Below are 19,596 nucleotides of genomic sequence, written 5' to 3' on the forward strand. Positions count from 1 at the left end.
AGAGAGAGAGAGAGAGAGAGAGAGAGAGAGAGAGAGAATATTTATTGAAAGTAAGATGGAATCAGTTTTTTCCGCCCAAGACTTATTTTCTTTTCTCCTACAACATTTTTGAGATGACCAGAAGAATGGTTATCTTTTGGAATTAAAAATTGTGTATTGTGGATAATGTGTGCATCACACAAGGATATAGATAAATTATGATATTCAAATTTGCTTTAGTAGATGGCATCAAAGACACAGCATCCATTTGTTTTTATTTCATGCTGGCTAAACTATACTGTGGCCTGTCCCAATATCAGAAGACATGTTTTTGAAAAGGAGACTATTAACCCACTTACTGGAATGAAAAAGGAGGAGAATCTATATTTGTCTGACCATTCAATCACATGTTGCTTTAAAAAGTCAGAAACTAAGATAGGGGAAATGAATATTTATCAGTTTATTTCAAAATTTAGTAACTTTTGAACTTAGAATTGCATCTTCATATCATGGCTGTTATTGTCCACTTGATAGTATGGCAGTGTAGTGTCCTGCTATTTACTATACATCGATGCTCTCTTTGAAAGTTAAAGCTTTCTAAGAATGGAGTTCATGTTAAAGTGCATATAATCATGACCATACGATGAACAATAGCTTGAAGAGATCACTCCTGTAAATAACCACATCCTCAGACCTAAGCCAGTGTCAGGAGCGGCTATGTGTAGTAACCCAGGCTAACCTGCTTCAGCCTCCCAAGTACTGGGATCATAGGTATAAACCACCATGACCATGTTCTTAATAGCTTTGGTAAACCAACTGAAGCCAAACTGTCTTCCTTAACAACCAGACTAAAGATGTGGTCTGATGGACATTCCATTGGTGGGCTCCTGGTTAGTTGTGATCTGTGTAACAATAAGGGGATCCCTCTCAGCTTGTGAGGATGACAGACTATCCATGTGTTGAATCTACCATTCTGCAGAGTGCTTCTGTGCACAGAGCTTACACTTGCTTGCCAGTCAATTCCAGGGGTAGCAGGAGCCAAATACTCTATAAGGCTCACTATGACAAAGACGGCTGCTTTTCAGGTTCCTATTACATTCCCCCAAAGACTTTGTCATGGGACTCTCTATGCTAGTGACTGTCACAGACTTTACAGTCTATGCCTTCAATCAACCCAAAACTCATATACTAAACACAAAGAGGATTCAATGTATAAAATGGATGGGAAATACCAAATGATAAATCCCGAAGCTTCTGTATTGGTATGCCACTCCAGTTTAACTTTAGAAGAATCACATTGAAATGTATCTGAGTTCATTTTGTAGTACACAGGCTTTCCATAAATGATACTATATTGTGATGGAACATTATAGGCAGTTCTGGGGTTGGGGACCACTTGGGCTAAAACTTTTTTCATGTAGCTAGGGAGGCATCTACTCTTCACCTTCTTCCTATCCTTGAAAAGAATATATAATGTATTGGCCCTTCACTGCATCTTCTTACACCCACTTCATCTTCCTGTGTTGAATGCACACTTCAAAGGCCTTTGTTATAACTTTAATAGAGACTTATTGAGAGAAAGAAGGAAGGCACAATCAGTAAAACAAAAGTTATTTATGCAGACTTTCTAATTTTGAACTTTTTCCTCTTAACACTGATGCAAGGATTAACAAATGAAGGCATTTAGTATAATGTCAGCGCATAGTTTGAGCTCAAAATATATTTTAATTATCATCCTGAATATTTATACAGATGTTTCATCTTGTATTTACCCTCCTTAGCAGGTGATGCTTCCATTGAGTTTTGATGCTTAGGTCTAAAAGCTGCCTTGCTCTTGGGACTTGATTTGGCTTTCTATTTTGGAAAGACCCAGAAAACATTAGGCATGTCTTGTTTTACAGCGACAACCAGCACAGGATCCTAGAAGAACCAGAAGCCAAAACTAGTCTGCTAGCTCTTGCTTATTTAGAAATAGTTGGTATTTTTTCCCATTATGATAACAACTTAGTACAAAAGAATATGAAAGCAAAGGAATTGCAATTATGCCTTAAGGCAATTTCTACACGGAGCATGTACAAATCACATTGAAAATCCAGAGAAGGTAGCAGTTAACCATATGGAAAACTTACCTCAGAAAGGATATTAACTTCTTAAATTACAAGCCAATGTCTTCTTATGTGAATTTTTGCCTCTCACCCTGCAGCCTAATCTTTTTTCCCTAAATATTCTTCTTCTTCTTTTTTTAAACTATAGTACCTCTTAGTCTCCGTGTTTCACTAATATTACTGTCTTTATCCTAGGATTTGCCTTCCTCACATACCAGGAGCACAATTCTGTTCTCCAAATAGCATCACTGTTATTCCCTACTTGAATACATTTTACATTCCCTTGTTGAGCTAAGCGACATTCAGTCTGCTGTTGCTCATGACACCGTATGTTCACAGAGGTAAGATTTCTACCTATACTCCTATTAAGATGAAACCAAGAGATTTGTGGTATATTTCCAAAGTACTTTCAACTGTGGTCCTCTTATTCAGTGTTTTATGACTATGTTGATAATAATTTATTAGATCTGTCATAAACAATGTAAGGAATGCAACATTTACTTTGGCTACCACATTCAGAATGGCCCAGTCTATCCTGACCTGGAAGACATGATCAGGCAACTCAGCTCATGGCATCAGGATTATATAGTGGAAGTTATTCATGTCATTGAAGATCAGGAACTCAGAAGTAATCTAGGATGTGGGCATAATCCTGAGAACCTTCCCTGTGACCTACTTTTTCCAACTAACATACCATCTGGGAGAATTTTCAGAACATCACAAATGATACCAACACCTGGGGATTAAAGACGGAAAGAAAATAAGCATTGAAACCAGAGTGTACATTGTAGTGCCCCTTTATTTGTATTTTAATAAATAAAGCTTGCGTGAAGATCAGAGAAGCAGAGCAGTAAGTCACTAGAGAGACCTTTACCTCTACCAATGCTTAGACTGAAGGGGCGATCCTCAAACTGTATAGGCTGCACTGAGTCTCCAGAAAACCTCAGACTCCACACTTCAGGGAGTTCCTTGCTCTCTCCCTTTATATTTCTCTCTCTATTCAGCAATATGGCTCCTGTCTCCACCTCCCTAGTGCTGGAATTGAAGGTGTGTGACTCGCAAACATTGGAATCAAAGGTGTGAGTCACCATTCCCTGGCCTCTAGTGGCTTAGCTTTGCGCTCTCATCTTCAGGCAAGCTTCATTTATTAAAACTCAAATAATATACCACTATAGTACAGCAAGTTCCAAAACCTGCCACATTTTTGTTTTTCTCTGTCTTTCTATCCCTGTCTGTGGTAGACCTGCTTTTTTTTTTCTCTATATAAATGCAAGTATCTGGGTAGATACTTGGTAACTACACCTAGGTGTTCCCGACCCTCTTCTGGCTGGCACAAAAGCAGTAAACAGGTGGGTGTGTGAAATATGATGAGCCAAAAGATTCATTCCTTTATTTTCTCTTAACTGCCTCAGCCTTCATAAAACCCAGCCCTATAAGTTATTGATTTTCACAAAAAGAAGAAAAATGAGTGGGAGTGGAGAATTATGATGTTATGTCCTAAATGAATTTTTCACCGAAAAAAAGAAGAACAAAACACAACAACCATTCTCTGTCTTGGGCAGTTGGTTAGAAATGAGGTTTGGGGATTGGAATAGGAAAGGCAGAAGTGTGTGTGTCCCCAGGGGAGAGCACACATTGATCTCTGGAGTGATTGCCCTGACTGCCTCTGAAGCTGAGAATTAGATCCAATATGTTAGTGCTAACATTTAAGTCCTTTCAAATCCCCAGGGGTCTACTGACTCTGCTTTCTCTTCCTCTCCTTCATTTGTGTTTAGGTGAAAACTGACTTAACCCTTTACATGCCAATCTCTGACTTCAGAGACAGAACCCAGAGCCTCTGGGAATCCATGGCAGTTTTGATTAATTATTTTCATGGTTATTTCCCAAGCAAAGTCTCTTAAAGAATTTACTTGCAGCTAAAAGAGCATGATAGTTCCATTTTTCCACTGTCTATGATGAGCACCTGTCTTCAGCATGAGGCTGTTCAGACAAATCCACAAATACTCCAGAGCCACTTCAAGAGTTGAGAAATTGACATGAGGGACATAACTTCAGAGTTCCAGCACAGATTCCAAGAGTGGGCCCTTGGAATCTGTATTTGAACAATGAAAAAAAACATATTAATGTTTACTTTATTTAGTAAATACATCCAAAAGGATCTTGCAAAGAAGGTGGAGGGAGACATACAAACTCCAAAAGCAAACAATTAAACATTGAACATTTGAAATTAGCCTGCAAAATTTCAGAAATCTGGTTCCAAAGAAAGTTCAAAGTAGGAGAAAAAGAGTTTAACTTTTAGACTTGTAGTGACCTGGAAACAGTTTAAAAGAACTTAGGCATCTCTTTATTGATTAGTGTTATGAGATCTGGGGTCATGAGGGGGTAAGAAAGAGATGGAAAAGAGCCCTGTAGAAAGAGAGTTCAGTGGTTCTCGGCAGAAGGCCATTAGGCTTAAGGAGAAGCATGTCTATCAGCTACTTTGATCCTCCAAAATATAACCCAGTAGCTTAGAAGAAAATCCAGTGAGGAAGTTAGCTGAGCAGAGAGACACTGCTAGATGAAGGGCTTTGATTACAGCCACACAGAATACTGAAAACTGGGGTAATACATGCCCATAGGCAAAAGATAAATGAAATTTTCCCTGAGGGTGTTTGAAACAACTTGGTCAGATACAAGTTGAAGAGTGTACCAAATTTTCCCCCTTGGTCTCTTGCACTTATATCCCAGAGACAGCCAGAGTATTTAAAGATGAGAAATAAATAGAAACAAAAAGAAAACTATCAATGAAAAAATAAACCATTTGTTCCCATAAGCTGACCAATTCCAAGGAAAATAATTGTTAATCTTGATGATAGTATGGGAAGAACTTGATATTCTAGAAAAACAACACAAGCGAAACCAAAACAAAGAAACAAAGAAACAAATAGTCAAAGGACCAGATCCTCAGGTTCTGCCCCATTGAGAGTGGAAGGGAGATTTAATTACTTATTTGTGGTTCTATTTCACTACCATTGACTGAATATATATTATGTGCCAGGTAATATTTAGAAATGAGGATATTATTGTTTTTACTAGAATTTTTCCCAATTTTGTAAAGCTTGTATCCCGAAAAAAGCAATACAGTGATGTGCCAAGCAACCGCACGTATTTTGAAGTATGAATGACATGGTTTCAAATCATAGCTGTACCCTTTGATATTTGTTTTGTCCTTAACCTTGATGTGAGTTTATTTTTGTTTCTACAAAATTCAGATTTGAATGCTAGCTTTGGAAGTTTGTGATGAGGGTAAAAGTTTGTCGAATGAAAAAAAATCAGCAAATGCAAAGGATCTTATTAAAAGAGAGGTCATGGAGTTGAAATCACTCTTATTGCCATACAATTAATGGTTGGTACACACAATGCATGGGTCCATAGACCTATATCCACAGTATGGTATAGACTTTAATCAATACATGTGTACATATATATTTAGAGAGATATATAAATATGTATATGCACACACATAGAAAATTCTGTGAGTAAAGATAGAAGTGAGGTGAGATTTTAATATAAAATAGACCCTGATACACATATTCTATTTTTCCTAGACTTCATTCGATGACAAAGTGGTTAAAGCAAGAGAAACAAACAGCAGTATGATGATGAGAAATTACTCAGAGAGTGAACGGTGGAGCTTTCACCTTTGGCAAAATCAAGAACATAACTTCATTATCACACAGAAATTAAACTTTTGATATACATATAAAAGTGTTTAGACATGCAAACAAAGAATCCTTTAATGTATTGAGAAGAACATGGGCACAAAGAACTCCAGAATTCTATGGATGCCACCAGTATGTCGCTGTAGTCCAAATCTGAGCACAGTCATGCACTCATTCCATTAAGTAGGAATCAGAATAAAGTGCTGTTGGCTATGGTAAACTGAAAACATTATTTATGCACAAATGTACACTTCCAAGAAAAATCTCTTCCCTGGTCACAAGTATCAGCCCATGTCCCCACTAGGCAGCTACTAGATCCATTTGCTTCCTTGTCTCTTCTGCCATGCTCACATGGTGATCAACAATCTTCCTGGCCAATGTAAGTTTTTCTGGATGTATTCATTTTCAGTTGCTCATATAACATACTTTTTAATATTAAAAAGCTCCATTTTAAAGGTACTTTTTACATTTCATTTTGTTTTTTTAAGTTATGACAAAGTAAGAAATAATTAATATTTTTTCTCTTCTTTTAGCAAATTCTGGGGTAGCCATAGCCCATTATTTTTAATACTGCCAAAGAGATAAAACTTTCAAAAAAATACACTTTCATGGGGGATTTCCAGGCTGATTGAAGAGGCACATTATTAGTAATTAGAAGAAAAAGAAAGTGCTTGTAAAAATGTTTCAGAAATTCCATAATACTTTATCTTTTGAAATCCTGTTTGTAAAGTAAATGTGAATTAAGGTTATCTCCATAAATAAGCTATCTAATTGATAAAGGCTTTCCTCTGTATCCTGTGAATATGTTTTATTACTATTTGTTAATAAAGAAGCTGCTTTATCCGATGGAAGGGCAGAATATAGGTAGGTGGGGAAACTAAACTGAATGCAGGGAAAAAGAAGGTGGAGTAAAGGAGACACCATGTAGCTGATGAAGGAGAAAGATGCCTGAGCCTTACTGGTAAGCCACAGCCTCATAGCTACACATAGACTAATAGAAATGGGATAATTTAAGATGCAAGAACTACCTAGAAATATGCCTGAGTCATTGGCCAAAAAGTGTTGTAATTAATATAGTTTCTGTGTGATTATTTAGATCTGGCTGGCTGGGAAATGAAAGCACAGTCTCTGCTTACAATCGAATGAATGCAATATGCTTGTTGAAATATTTGAATACATCAAAACATAATATAGTTTCTATTATTAAATAGCTCTCAACCAAATTATAAGTAACATCCTAACTATCCCATAAGTGTTATAAAGCTAACAAAATGGCACTATGGGAAAGCACAGCTAGGACCAGGATAACATCTCACAGAAGTTACTCTGATATACTTTCATGAGATATTCTAGAATAAACTTTTCTAGTATTATTTCTGCTAGTGTGATAAAAAACATTCCATTCTTAAACACAATAAGAACAAACACTTAAAGAACAAAAGGCTTATTCTACTTATGAGTCCAGGTTATTGAACATTCAAAGCAGGAACTTGAAGTAGCAAGTCACAGTCACAGTCAACCAGAGAAATGAATGCCTACATGTCTACTTGTGACAGCCTCCTCTCTATATTTACACAACACCCAAAGCTCAAAAATCCAGCCAAATGTGTTGTCCACAGGAGGCAGGTCTTCTCGATAAGGACTTTCCTCCACATACTTACCCATAGCCCACTCTTATCTGGCAATCCCTCACTGATACTTTCTCTCCAGATAATTATAGATTATTTCAGGCTTATAATTAAAACTAATGCAAGTACTTAGTCTATGAATAAATGGCGATTTCTACTCAACATGTACTGAGGTGCATCATGTGATTTTGATGGATGAGGATCAGTTCAAAAGGATGGTCCCCCTCCTGCTTGCCATTGCTTTGTAAATGACCATTAGTCTAGTGCCAAGCAGGATTTTTTCTTCACAATGTGACGCTGTAGGATCTGTCATCACTTTTCTTCCCGTAATAATTCTAAATTTTCCTGACAGTGTCATTAAGGGTTTTCTTTTTCCACCTAGGATTTGGTGTAAGATTCTTGACTCCCCATATGGACCAGTTTCTGAGTCAGTCCTTTTTCCCTTATTTCTCAGTCTCCAATTTTTCATTAATTCTCAGGTTATAATGTAATGAATAATCCATGTGGTTATCACCAGTGATGCACAAGAATGTAATTGGGAATAACAAGTGATGTGAATGTTAATAGAAGGATGAACTCACCCTACAGAATTCTAGGCAGCACATATTGTTCAATTGCTTCAACACTTCAATACCCACAGGCACTCCCAGAAGAGAATGGCTAATCCCGAATTACCTCTTCAGTGTAATTTTAAGGCGTCTGTCTATGGACCCTGGATTCCTTGAAAGGATGTACTATAATTTTTGAAGAGTTACCTTAAATTTCTGGGAAAGAGACTCCTATTTGGAAGGAGATGTCCCAGCAGGCAGCTAATAATTACAGATGTAATTAAAAGAGAAGTTCTAATTCACAATAGGTTCTTCTTAATGATAGCTCTTAAAAGAGAACCATGTTGGCGTGAAGATGGCTCATATCATGAAGTCAATCTGTCAAAAGGCCTCCTCTCAAATCTACCCCCCCTCCGCTTTTTTTTTTTTCAATTTCATATAGAAACCCTGAAGTGTGGCTTTCCTTCTTCTGTGATGTATGGCCTGTGTGTTTTCCCACCGGGCTTCAGTCCATGAACAGAGTACACACTGTACAATTTAGCATACTGAACTCCCGAACTAACATTTGAATGTTGCTGAGAAAACACTAAATACACTGAAGTTTACTAAGTTAAAATAAGAACACCTTGTCCATAGAGTCTTAAGATAACCACAGTCTGATGACCACAATTTGAACTTCTAAAAGACTTTTGTGTCTATATTCAAGTATTTCAGAGTAGGTTTGACAATTTTTATTATATTATTATTTTCCATGAACAGGATGAGGAGACAAAACCGACACAGAAAACCATTGACTTCTTAGAGCCAGTTGAATATCCTATGTCAGTTCAGAAAGAGCGAAAACTCTTGAATGAGAATGGAAGGGGAAATTCAAGGGGAAATTTTGAACCGTGTAAGAAAACTATTGGGATGCCTAAACGTCTTGGAATGTGATTTGAAGAGGACAGATTAAGATTTTGAGAGTTGACTCATGTGGCAGAAGGTATATTAATGAGAGAATTCTTTCAGAGCACTTAACAGAGTTCCGTTATATAGTTTTGTAACAGTTATACTACCATTACCATTACTACTTTTGCTAATAATAATTAATATTGTGACAACAGTAATTATTTTTTATAGGAAGAACAGACAGAGAAAGAAACAATAACATTCAAGCCATTGTCCTAAGTAAACGCAAAACTGCTTTCTCTGGGATACAGGCAGCACAGAGGAGTCAAACCAAGGGACCAAACAAGTCAAATTAACAAGTCAAATGAAGCAGCTTGTGACCTTTTTCTGCCCACCACAGCATTTACATTAGCCTTGGGTTGGGCTTCACCATATGTGACAGAACAAACACTGAGTTTTAACTGGGAGCTTCTTAGAGATGCAAAAGTGAGTCCTTCCTCCAGACAGTCTACACCAGAATCTGCATTTTAACACTTTCTCTACAGGCTGCGTTTCTGGTTAACGAAGGACATATTTTTAACTTCAGATGCATCCCCGAGGGGAGTATATCTCTCTTTGTAGGCAGTTTATTAGTTTTATTTCTTTCAATTCTGGATCGTAGTATCCTCATCCTTTCATTTCCTAAACAGCTTCAGAATAGCCACTTTCTCCTTCCTCTTCCTTTTCTTAATAAAAGTATTTTAAAGATAAATTACAAGTATTTCCCAAAGTCTCTCAAAAAATATAAATTGCCTACATGTATAACTTATGTATTCTGCATTTTTAGAAACCAAGTGCAATAACACATCTCTAAATTACTCAGTTGTGCTTTTATTCTCAGGACTTTTTGAGAATTTGCTGCAAATTTACCAAAGTCCATTATTGAAGAATGCATATAAACACACGGCAGCATTTTCCCCCCACCCAACTCATTTTTGCATTGGGAATTTACCTCCTGCGTGTATATTAACCCTAAAAATCTTCACAAATGTTTTGCTTACTTTTTGTTTCTATGCAAAATAAAGTGTGCCTTTTTCCCTGACAGGGACAAACTAGACTAACCCCCACTCCCCCCCCCCCCCAAAAAAAAAAAACAACAAAATACAATATTTCTCAGATGCAAATTTTAGTGAGATACCAACTTTGGCATCCAAATGATGACTTTTGGTTGAAAGCAACAAATATTGGAAAGTCTGTCTCATAGGGATAAGGATTAAGCAAAGAGCCTCAGTTCCCACGGCTCACACTGACAACGGAAGTATCATTCTTCAAGGAGTGAGAATAATTCTTTAAAACAGTCCAGTTTGAATAAATGACCTAGGATTTTCTTTCTCTGTCCTCAAGTCAATTAAGCGTTTTCATCAAGGTTTGGGCTAGTTATGGTATCTAGAGCCGATGGGAGAGGCTTTAAGTTGATTTTCACTGACGTTATCTGAAGTTTGAAACCGTTTAACAGAAATCGCCCTTTTAAAATGTTTTGAGGTATTGATGATTTCTAATTGCTGAGCAATACAAAATAGGAAGGAGGAGGAAGAAGAGGTAGTAAGAGGTGGTGGAGAGAGAGAGAGAGAGAGAGAGAGAGAGAGAGAGAGAGAGAGAGAGAGAGAGAAAAGAGAGGGATGGGCAGGAGGGCAGTTAACTCTTGACTGTAGCCGGTAGAAGTTTATCCTCAAATTTGAAAACATAAAATTTAGTAAGGCCACCATCTTTCAAGAGGAAACAGCTTGGCAAAGAGGTTATGGTTTTGTTTTCTAATCAGTTTCCTGTGCCTCCCCTTGACAGCTGTGCCAGTTACAACAATTTTCAAGTTGCATGTGGAAAAAAAAAATTGTTTGTAAGGAAAGATACATACCACAAATAAGTCAGTGCATCAAGGAACTGGACAATCAAAATGCCTTAAGTGATGGTGTTACGATCTTTACATCCCCAAGAAAATAATAAAATGAGGTTAATTCAAGCATTTTCTGAAATGAGACCTCAGAAAACATATGATATCTGTATGGTAGTAGTATTTACATCCTACACTAGTTTTTAAAAATGTGACAAGGTATGAACTCAAGGACTTAACAGTTTTCAAGGCAAAAAACTGAGATTTCCTTAGGCATTGTGTATGTCAATAGACAGCAAAGAACGACTGCCCCCCCCCCCCAAACTCCTAAGCTATCCCTGTTCTACATACAAATTACTGGCTGTTGTGAAAATACAGTGCCCCCAGAGCATCTTGGTCTTATCTAGAAGAATCCATTTTATTGGAAGAAATATCATGTCACTTGGTATGCGGCTGGCTGCAATCTGCAATCTGGGTCGGAAAATGCTTGTGTCTCTGACCCGGGGATAAACTCGAGCTTCACAATTAGAAATCTTTGTACCCTAATTACCCACCTCCTCTCCAATGTTTAAGTTTCTAAATTCTCCCCTATGATATAAATGGGAGATACTTTTTTTTTCTGCTCTTTTTATTGGTCCATCTAATTCATATTTTAACAATCTAAAACCAACTAGGAAATCAGAAATGCTGTTTGCATTTATGTAGAACTGGGAAATAAGGAGTCATATTAAACAGTTGTGTAAAGGACCAGAGCAAACACAAAGGATCTCATGGCCTAATCTGGTCTTTGTTCTCTAGAGAAATCTAAAAAGATAACAGAAGGCCTATGGGGAAAAAATAATCTTCCATATGGTAGTCTGTTTTAGCAGTTATCAGCATTAAATAGTAGCCTCAACAAGTTGCCATTACTGCTGTGATTTCAGACTCATGGAGTTCTTCTATCAAATAAGCCTTTTCTTAATATTTGTTACTGGCGATATCGTAAGGAATTCACTACAAATTGGTAAATGAGTGACTGAATCTATTACATGTGCGATTGTGTTATTGTTATTTTTGAATGCATACCCTCTGCGCATTTAACATACATTGTCCCACTGATTACAATCCTTCTTAAGCTATCTTCTGTCATCAATTTCATTTTTTTTTAACTTTAAAAAGCAGAATACAGAATAATTAAGGGATGGACCAGTAGAGCTAGGAGCTGACATCGTAAAAATGCCTCAGAAACATCTTGACATGGATGCTGGACTCAAACCAGTAACAAATTGGTCACCAGCATGAGGGAAACCATTGCTGACCATTGTTCTGGTCAACTTACCCTCAGCATCCACACATTTACTCTAAGATGCTTGGCATCCTCTGGACTTCCTTAGGGAATGTAAGGCATTGTTTATAACCCAAATTAGTGGGTAGCTCCTCCTGCCAGAGTCCTCTAAAATGAGACCTGGCTAGGACTTACACTAGTGCCTATAATTTGAAATGTGTTCCTTGCTATGCCCAAATCCACAAAGTCCCCCAAAAGCCAACAAGGAGACTGAGCCCCATATGTAAAAGCAAAGAGCCTTTATTTTATGCAAGTTTGCATACTTGATCTCTCTGCATGTCCAACGTATTGGAATAAACAGAGAGCCCGAGCTCAGTTGGAGTTGTGTTTTTATAGTAGTAAAGGTGGGGGTGAAGGCTTTCTGAGGTTCAGGACCCCTGACTGGCTAACGTTTGTCTAGGGGTGTCCTGGTGAGTATGTGCTGGCAGGTGATCCTATCTACAGTGGTTGGAACGTTAGGCATTTCCTTTGGATGGTTGTTCTTGAGTGGTGCTCAGGTAATCTTAGTTTATGGTTCTTCCTGCAACCAGGTATTGTTTCAGGGTAAACTACTGAGACTCAGGCCTCCCTTAAACTTATCAAAGGCTGAGTCTTACTCTGGCAGTGATAATGGTTGGAAGTAAAGAACTTCCTTTGGCTGATCTGTCCATATTTAGCTTATCATGGCTGGTTCCTACATTCCTGTGAGTCCTACTTCAGACCTGGTACAGTTTGTTTTTCTTACACACAGCATTTTATTATGTACGATTCCTCTTGGCTGACATTCATGATGGCCTCTCATTGAGCCCCCACTTCCATCAGTTCTGGAGATAAACTGAGGTCCTTCAAAAACACTGTCCTCCAATGTAAACATTACAAATGTCACAAAAGTGTATATTTTAAACCAGACCATCCTCCAACGCACCTTCCAAACCTAGAGACAATTTATCCAGCCCTTTAGATTGATACAATATTAGAGGGAGAATAAAAACATCTTTGCCCATAGTTCCTAAGCATCTGGTAGGCATTTAAAAAGTAGCAATTGAAAAAGTCAAAATACTGCTATTCTGTTCTCTTCGTTCAGGCTTGGTGTCAGCATGTGCTCTGCATTTCTGGTTATTCAAATAATGCCATATTACTCCTCACCAAGACAGAAATCAGATAGTCTGATAGCAATTTTTGGGAATGGCTCTGTTTATACAGAGGAAAATTTACCTCCCTCCCTATGGTATACGTATTTCATTTAGGGATCATGTCTCCCGTCAAATTGAGATAATCCAAAAAATATATGTATCAATCAGAAGAGGCTCCTTGTGTATTTAGTTATAAACTCACCCAACAAGGAGATTCTGGTAATGCAATTTTCCTCAAGTGTACATTTGATATGTTTATTTTTTTTATTCCCAAGTCACAGAAACTTGACTTGGTGAGGGACAGCCTTCTGTGCTTTGTGTTTTCAAAACTCTCCTCCATGGTATAAGTTTTCATTGCCTTGATACATTCCTCATCCCCACCCCCACCCTCCAGAAAGCATCATGCCAAGCTTGTTTATTGGCATCAAGAATCTTGAATTGTCGTCAATACAATGCTCCCTTTTATCCTCAGGAGGAATATGGAACCTGGAGGCAGCAAAGCTAGGTCCAGACATTAAGCCTGTTTACGAAAGGCGGCCATTATTCTGTAATTCTCTTTGCTAATTTCTGTGGGCACAAAGCCGATTGGCCCCCTGATGGTAATGAGCTTAGAGCATTTCTCTTGTTTCTGGTCCAAAGCAGGGATTTCTCTTCTTTTCCTCTCCTGTCACCTTTAGGTGAGCTAATCAGCTCTGAGCAGCCATTGCTTTTGGAGCCCATTTTCAGCTCCCCCTCTCTCTTCCCAGCCCTTCCATCTTTAAGCCAGGCACTTCTCTTTTCGCCACCAGCCGTTTCTGCCTCCTCTTTTCTTGGGTTTGGCGTCCCTCCAACGTGGATGCCTGATAGCTTTGCTCATGGAGACGGCTCCGTGGCGATTTTGTTTTGTTTTTCGAACATGACTTTTTATTACACTTGGACTAATTGGCCATGGGCCACTCTGGAAAGCCTAAATTAGTGCCATCTAGCAACATTAGATTGTATGGGGCTGCTCCCCGGAAAAGTGGTGGGTGCTCCTCGGCCAAAACAAGCCATTTGTTAGAGGACAAGGATATGGGGAAGGTCATCGAGCAAACTAAGCTCTGGAAGGAGTTCCTACCCACTACACATATACTGGAAAACTTCAAAATATTAAAATTATTTTGTTTTGACTCTATGGTATGCTATGTCCTAAATTTAAGCATTTTTACATGGGGAAACTGGGGATGTGATTGTACATGCTACCCTAACGTGGCTAGGAGACATTTTAGATGAATGGTTATTTGATATACTTTATTGACTGGCCTTCATAGAGAGATGGGTAGAGTGCATTCTTGAAACTAGTATTCTTTTATTATCATTGGTTCCTCTTCAGTATATGCAATAAGATCCTCTTTTTTAAAAAGTAAAGATTTTAAATTAATTTTATTATTGGGTGCTCCTGCATAAATTTTCGTACACCGTGTACATGCAGGTGCTCACAGAGGCCTGAAGAATGTGTTTGGATGACCTGGAGCTAGAGTTACAGGTAGACAAAGGTGGGGTTCTCAACATTTAAGTGATTTTAAAAGCTATGATATCGCTCATTAAGTTCTTCATAATCTCTTAACGGTCCTTGTGTACCTGTAAGGGTCTTATGTCCTAGTTCATTCTTATGATAACAACAAACGTTGCAATGATTGGATAAAGGTTATTTAAAGCAGCATCTGAATACAAAAGACACTCATAAGCTTTCTTGGAATGATAAGGTCACAACTTCAGAGGATATTTCTTTCATAAAGCAAAGGTTATTTTTTAAATTTGCTTTATTCTTAGTAAAACTTGAGAATGTTCTTGTTTTATATTGAGGGTTACAAAAGGGGATCATCAAGCTATCAAACCTGCCAATTTATGATTACATATGCTCTGGAATTTCTAAACATGTTTTCTTTTGGACAAGATATATAGAATTTCTTGTGAATTCCCTTCTTGTCATTAGATCCAGATCTTCATATATTGGATGCTCATTGCAGACAAGTGTTAGTTTGTAGTTTTATTATCAAACAAAGGAAAAAAATACACGCAAATTGAGCTAGATTTTAAAACGTGCTTAGTATGAATTTTGTAAGTTTAACATACACCTTTTTTTTCCAATTAATTGTGTGAGATAGCCATTTATTTCTTTGCTATTTCAAAGAATACCTTGGGGTCCCATAGGAAATCCATTCTCACCAAACAAAAGCGGCACGGTGTCACAATCCAGGAACTGATAGCACACATAACAAAGAAAAGTAAAGGCAAACACGTTTCTTTGATTTCCCCACAGGCACTTCTGGTCATGATATTTAAAAGGAGCAACCCAATGAAAAATGATTTTCTAGCAAAACTCAAATATCTAATGCTAACATTTACCTGGACCCTGCATTCACCCTTCATACTGCAACTGACTGAGTTTATAATCTGGAAGCCTCCAAACAAGTGCAGATGGCCTGGTATGTGTCTGCAGACTCCTTTCCTGCCTGTCTCTTTAGGTAGTCTGTCTGTGTTGAGATATTTTGTTGTATGCTACCTTATACGCCAGTAAAAACAAAGCATTTATCTATACCTTAACACTAATATCTTGGCAAAAATAGAAGACAGTCTTTAGATTAAATAAACAAGTGTTAACTTTACTATTGGCAGGATATAATAAACACTAATTTAAAGTACTTGTGTGAGCAATCCCTACTGGCTTTCCTGGTTGTTCATTTCACAAAAATACTATTAAATGCTTGCTGCATGTTGGGAGCTGGTGACAACTTTCAAACTTTTTACCATCTACGGCAAATTATAAAACCAAATATTTTGAAACACTGTGAAAGTGAAGAAATGGTTATAGGCCTAAAGCATTATGGGAGTGAGGAGGATAGAGGAAGAACAGTATCAATCAGAGTTAATTTTCTAATAGTTTCCAAGGGAAGTCCATGCTCATTTTAGTCTTTGTGTGTGGGTGTGGGTGTGGGTGGTAAGGAAGAGATGGTCAAAGAGTGCAATAAATGCCCTAGAAAGAAAAAAAAATTCCTCAAAAAAAATCCCACGATGTATTTAGCAGTCAACAAGAAGTTTGTTGGCTCTGTAAACACTCCCAAGGGGTGAGTGTGTGAGTGTGCAGACAAATTGCTAATGATATGCAGGGCCAGGCACACAGAACCATATAGACTGTTCTCAATTGCCCTGAAGGTGATTTAGCTAAGAAATGCTTTCAGTTAGGGCAATGAATAGCCTGATTTGCTCAAGGAATATCCCTCCTAGTGGTTGGTAGAATCAGATCCAAGATGGCGCCAAATCCAGAGCTTGGTAAGGATAAGCATACAACTGGAGGAAAGGTAGAAAGATGAAAAGAGAACCAGCACGGGTAAAAAGGAAAAAAAAACAACAACAAAGCAACAAAAAGGCGGGGGGGGGGAGGGTCTGTCTAGAGGAAAAAGGAGCAGGCAGAATGGAGTAGTGCCAGTACTTGCTTCTAACTTCAGGTGCTTATGGAGTTCAATGATGCAATGCTAATGTGCCAGTCAAAGTTAGGAACTCATTTTTTTTGTCTACCCAAATGACTGACATGTAGGTGGACCTATCTTATTAAAAAGTGGTAGTAAGCCTACTGCTCCCAGAGTGAATAGTGTGTTGAGAAATGGGGAACAGAAATTGCTTAGTGAAATGAGCCCAGGTTTCACAGGCAGTCTATAGCTGAACTGCGAGAGCACAGGTCTGTAAGCTGGTACTGGATAAGAGTCTGCAGAGAGGCAACTGGGGTCAAGTCTATCAGGGAAATAGTCGCTGTTCTTCATGATTTTAGGGTCTTTCCTAATGAGGAGAAAGATATGGGAAGAACAGAGATTTAGGGAGACTGATTTTTTTTGGAGGGTGAAGACTAAAGGCAGGATGTTGAGTTAAAAAGCCACTGTCACATGAGAAAAAGAGATGACAAGACAAAGAGATGGTCACAGTGAAAATGGAGTTGATAGCTCAACAGATCTTATATAAAAACTTATCTTTATTCCTTTCATGGCTGAATTGAATCCAGCGCTGCCTGTGAATGTGTGCATGCAGATATACTTGAACACACATGATGAAGTCTAGCACATGTATCCTGAGTTTTGGTGCTGCTGCATAGGTGTAAACCAGGCACTGCCTATACTCCTGGAGCAGGGACACTCATTGTTTTGTGGCAGCAGTGACTGATGCCTCAGTTTACAAAATGCTCTAATATTCTTAATCTAGAAGACTAAAAAGAGTGACTAAATACCTTCTATAACAGCTTTTCTTCTAGTTGTTTTAGGCACAGAATTGATCAGTGGTATAATGCTAACTGTACAACTTTCAAGACAAAAGAGTTATTTTTCAAATATTTTACTTTATGAAGTATTATATTTCACAATTTCCTTCTTTTTTTCTCATTCGCTTACGTAAGCTTTTTTAGTTCTCTGTACCTATTGCACTTGTAAGTTCTTTCCCTACTGTCTCACTTACATGTCTCTGGCATATCTAAGTTTCCTATTACTATATCATTCAACTGTATGTCTTGCCCTAATACTCATGATCATGTCCTTATCAATACACCACAGTTGCCTCCGTAGACACTGTAGTTGTAGTTCTTCTATATCTAACATAGCCCTTTCTTCATTTTCAAATATCGAACCCATAGAAATAAAATGCAGGGTACAAATATGAGTCGCTCAGATATTATTATTCTTCCTATGGTAGCTCAATGTTAATAGAGACAGGAAGAAATGAAGAAGGTCAGGGAGATGACCTCAACAGGTCAAAGCAGTTGCTGCTATGAAAGCTAGAAGATTTAATTCAATCCTGGAACTCAGGAAAAGCTGGAAGAGGAGAACTGATACCACAGAGTGGCGTTCTGAACTCCACATGTGCCACCACGACACCAAATACCCATGCATACCTTACAAGTAAAAGCATATACATTTAATAATAAAAAACTAATTTTAAGTAATATTTTGTATTCTTAGATAATATTGTGCAATGTATTTTGATCATGTCTACTCCTCTCAACTTCTACCCATCCTTCCCTACCCATGCAACTTCAAGTTCTCCCTGTGTCTCTCTCTCCCTCTCCCCCTGCCCTTTGGGTATAATTTGTGTGTGGGCTTATCCTGGAATGTGTTCAGTATAACAGAGGCTGCACCATTAAAATAAATAAATTCAAGGTTTGAAAATATGTTAAAAGAAACTAATAAATATATTTTAGCGTCTCTTTATTTCATCGAATATATTAAAAATATTTCTTTACACATATACTGACATTACTACAGACATTTCCATCCTTTTTATTTTTGATTCAGTAACTACTGAATCCTCTTTATGATTCAGTGAATACTCTAAACTAATATTGTAACTCAATTTGGACTGGCCGAATAGCAAGTGGCTTATGACTACTATGTGAGACAGCATATCTTTAGATGTTTCCTGAAGAGAAATTTATAGTCAGGCTGTTACTGAATTTAAAGAAAAATATCATTTTGGATAGGAGAGATGGATACAAGGTTTAAGAGCACTTACTGCTCTTGCAAAACTAAATTTGGCACCGAGCACCCAACTACCAGTAGCTCCTATCCAGGATAACTAAGTCCTTCTGTTGGCTTCATCAGATACCTTGACATATGCACATGTGTACACAGAAGCACACACACACACACACATACACACATAACACATAATTTCAGAAAAAATTAAATGCATAATTTTAACGCTTTTGCTTCCATACAGTTCTGCACATCCCCCTAAGTCTATCAACATAATCTATATTTTTTTAAGTTAGGCAATTTATCCAGTACTTAACAAATATTGATAAGAAGCTAAATGTAAAATAAAATTCTGTAAAAAGAATTTAAAAGGAGCCACCACTGCCTACATTCAGAATCAAACAATCCAAATGTTTCCATGAAAATAAGAAAATAAAATGTACTTATTTGAACAGTTACATTGTTTTAAAAATAATTGAGAACAATATCTAGAGTCATTTAAAATCATATTGTAGGAACTTATCTTTCTAATATTTTCAGTTAATTTTCTACAGCCATAATCAAAGAGAGAGAGAGAAGGAAGGAGGGAGGGTAAGAGAGGAGGGGATGGAAGAAAGAGAGGGAGAGAGAGAGAGAGCAAGTGAGAGAGAGAAAGAGAGAGAGCGAGAGAGAGAGAGAGAGAGAGAGAGAGAGAGAGAGAGAGAGAGAGAGAGAATGAGTCAAATAGGCTCTGTACCATCTACAATTAGAAAAACACTGCACTCTTGGTATGGCCAATCCAAATAATTTCAACCCCCAGCCTTAAACAAATACCGGTCGTCTTTCCCCTGCAGATGGCTGAAGACTATAATTCCCTCACTAGTAAGCATCACTTTGCTGAGGGAGATGTATTCTGGCTTCTCCTATCTGGATCTGTTCCGCTCTGCAGGGGCAAATTTCCAATTCTCTCATAGCAACTTCCGCTTAAATT

The sequence above is a fragment of the Microtus ochrogaster genome, linkage group LG3, assembly GCF_000317375.1.
Source record: "Microtus ochrogaster isolate Prairie Vole_2 linkage group LG3, MicOch1.0, whole genome shotgun sequence".
Lineage (NCBI taxonomy): Eukaryota > Metazoa > Chordata > Mammalia > Rodentia > Cricetidae > Microtus > Microtus ochrogaster.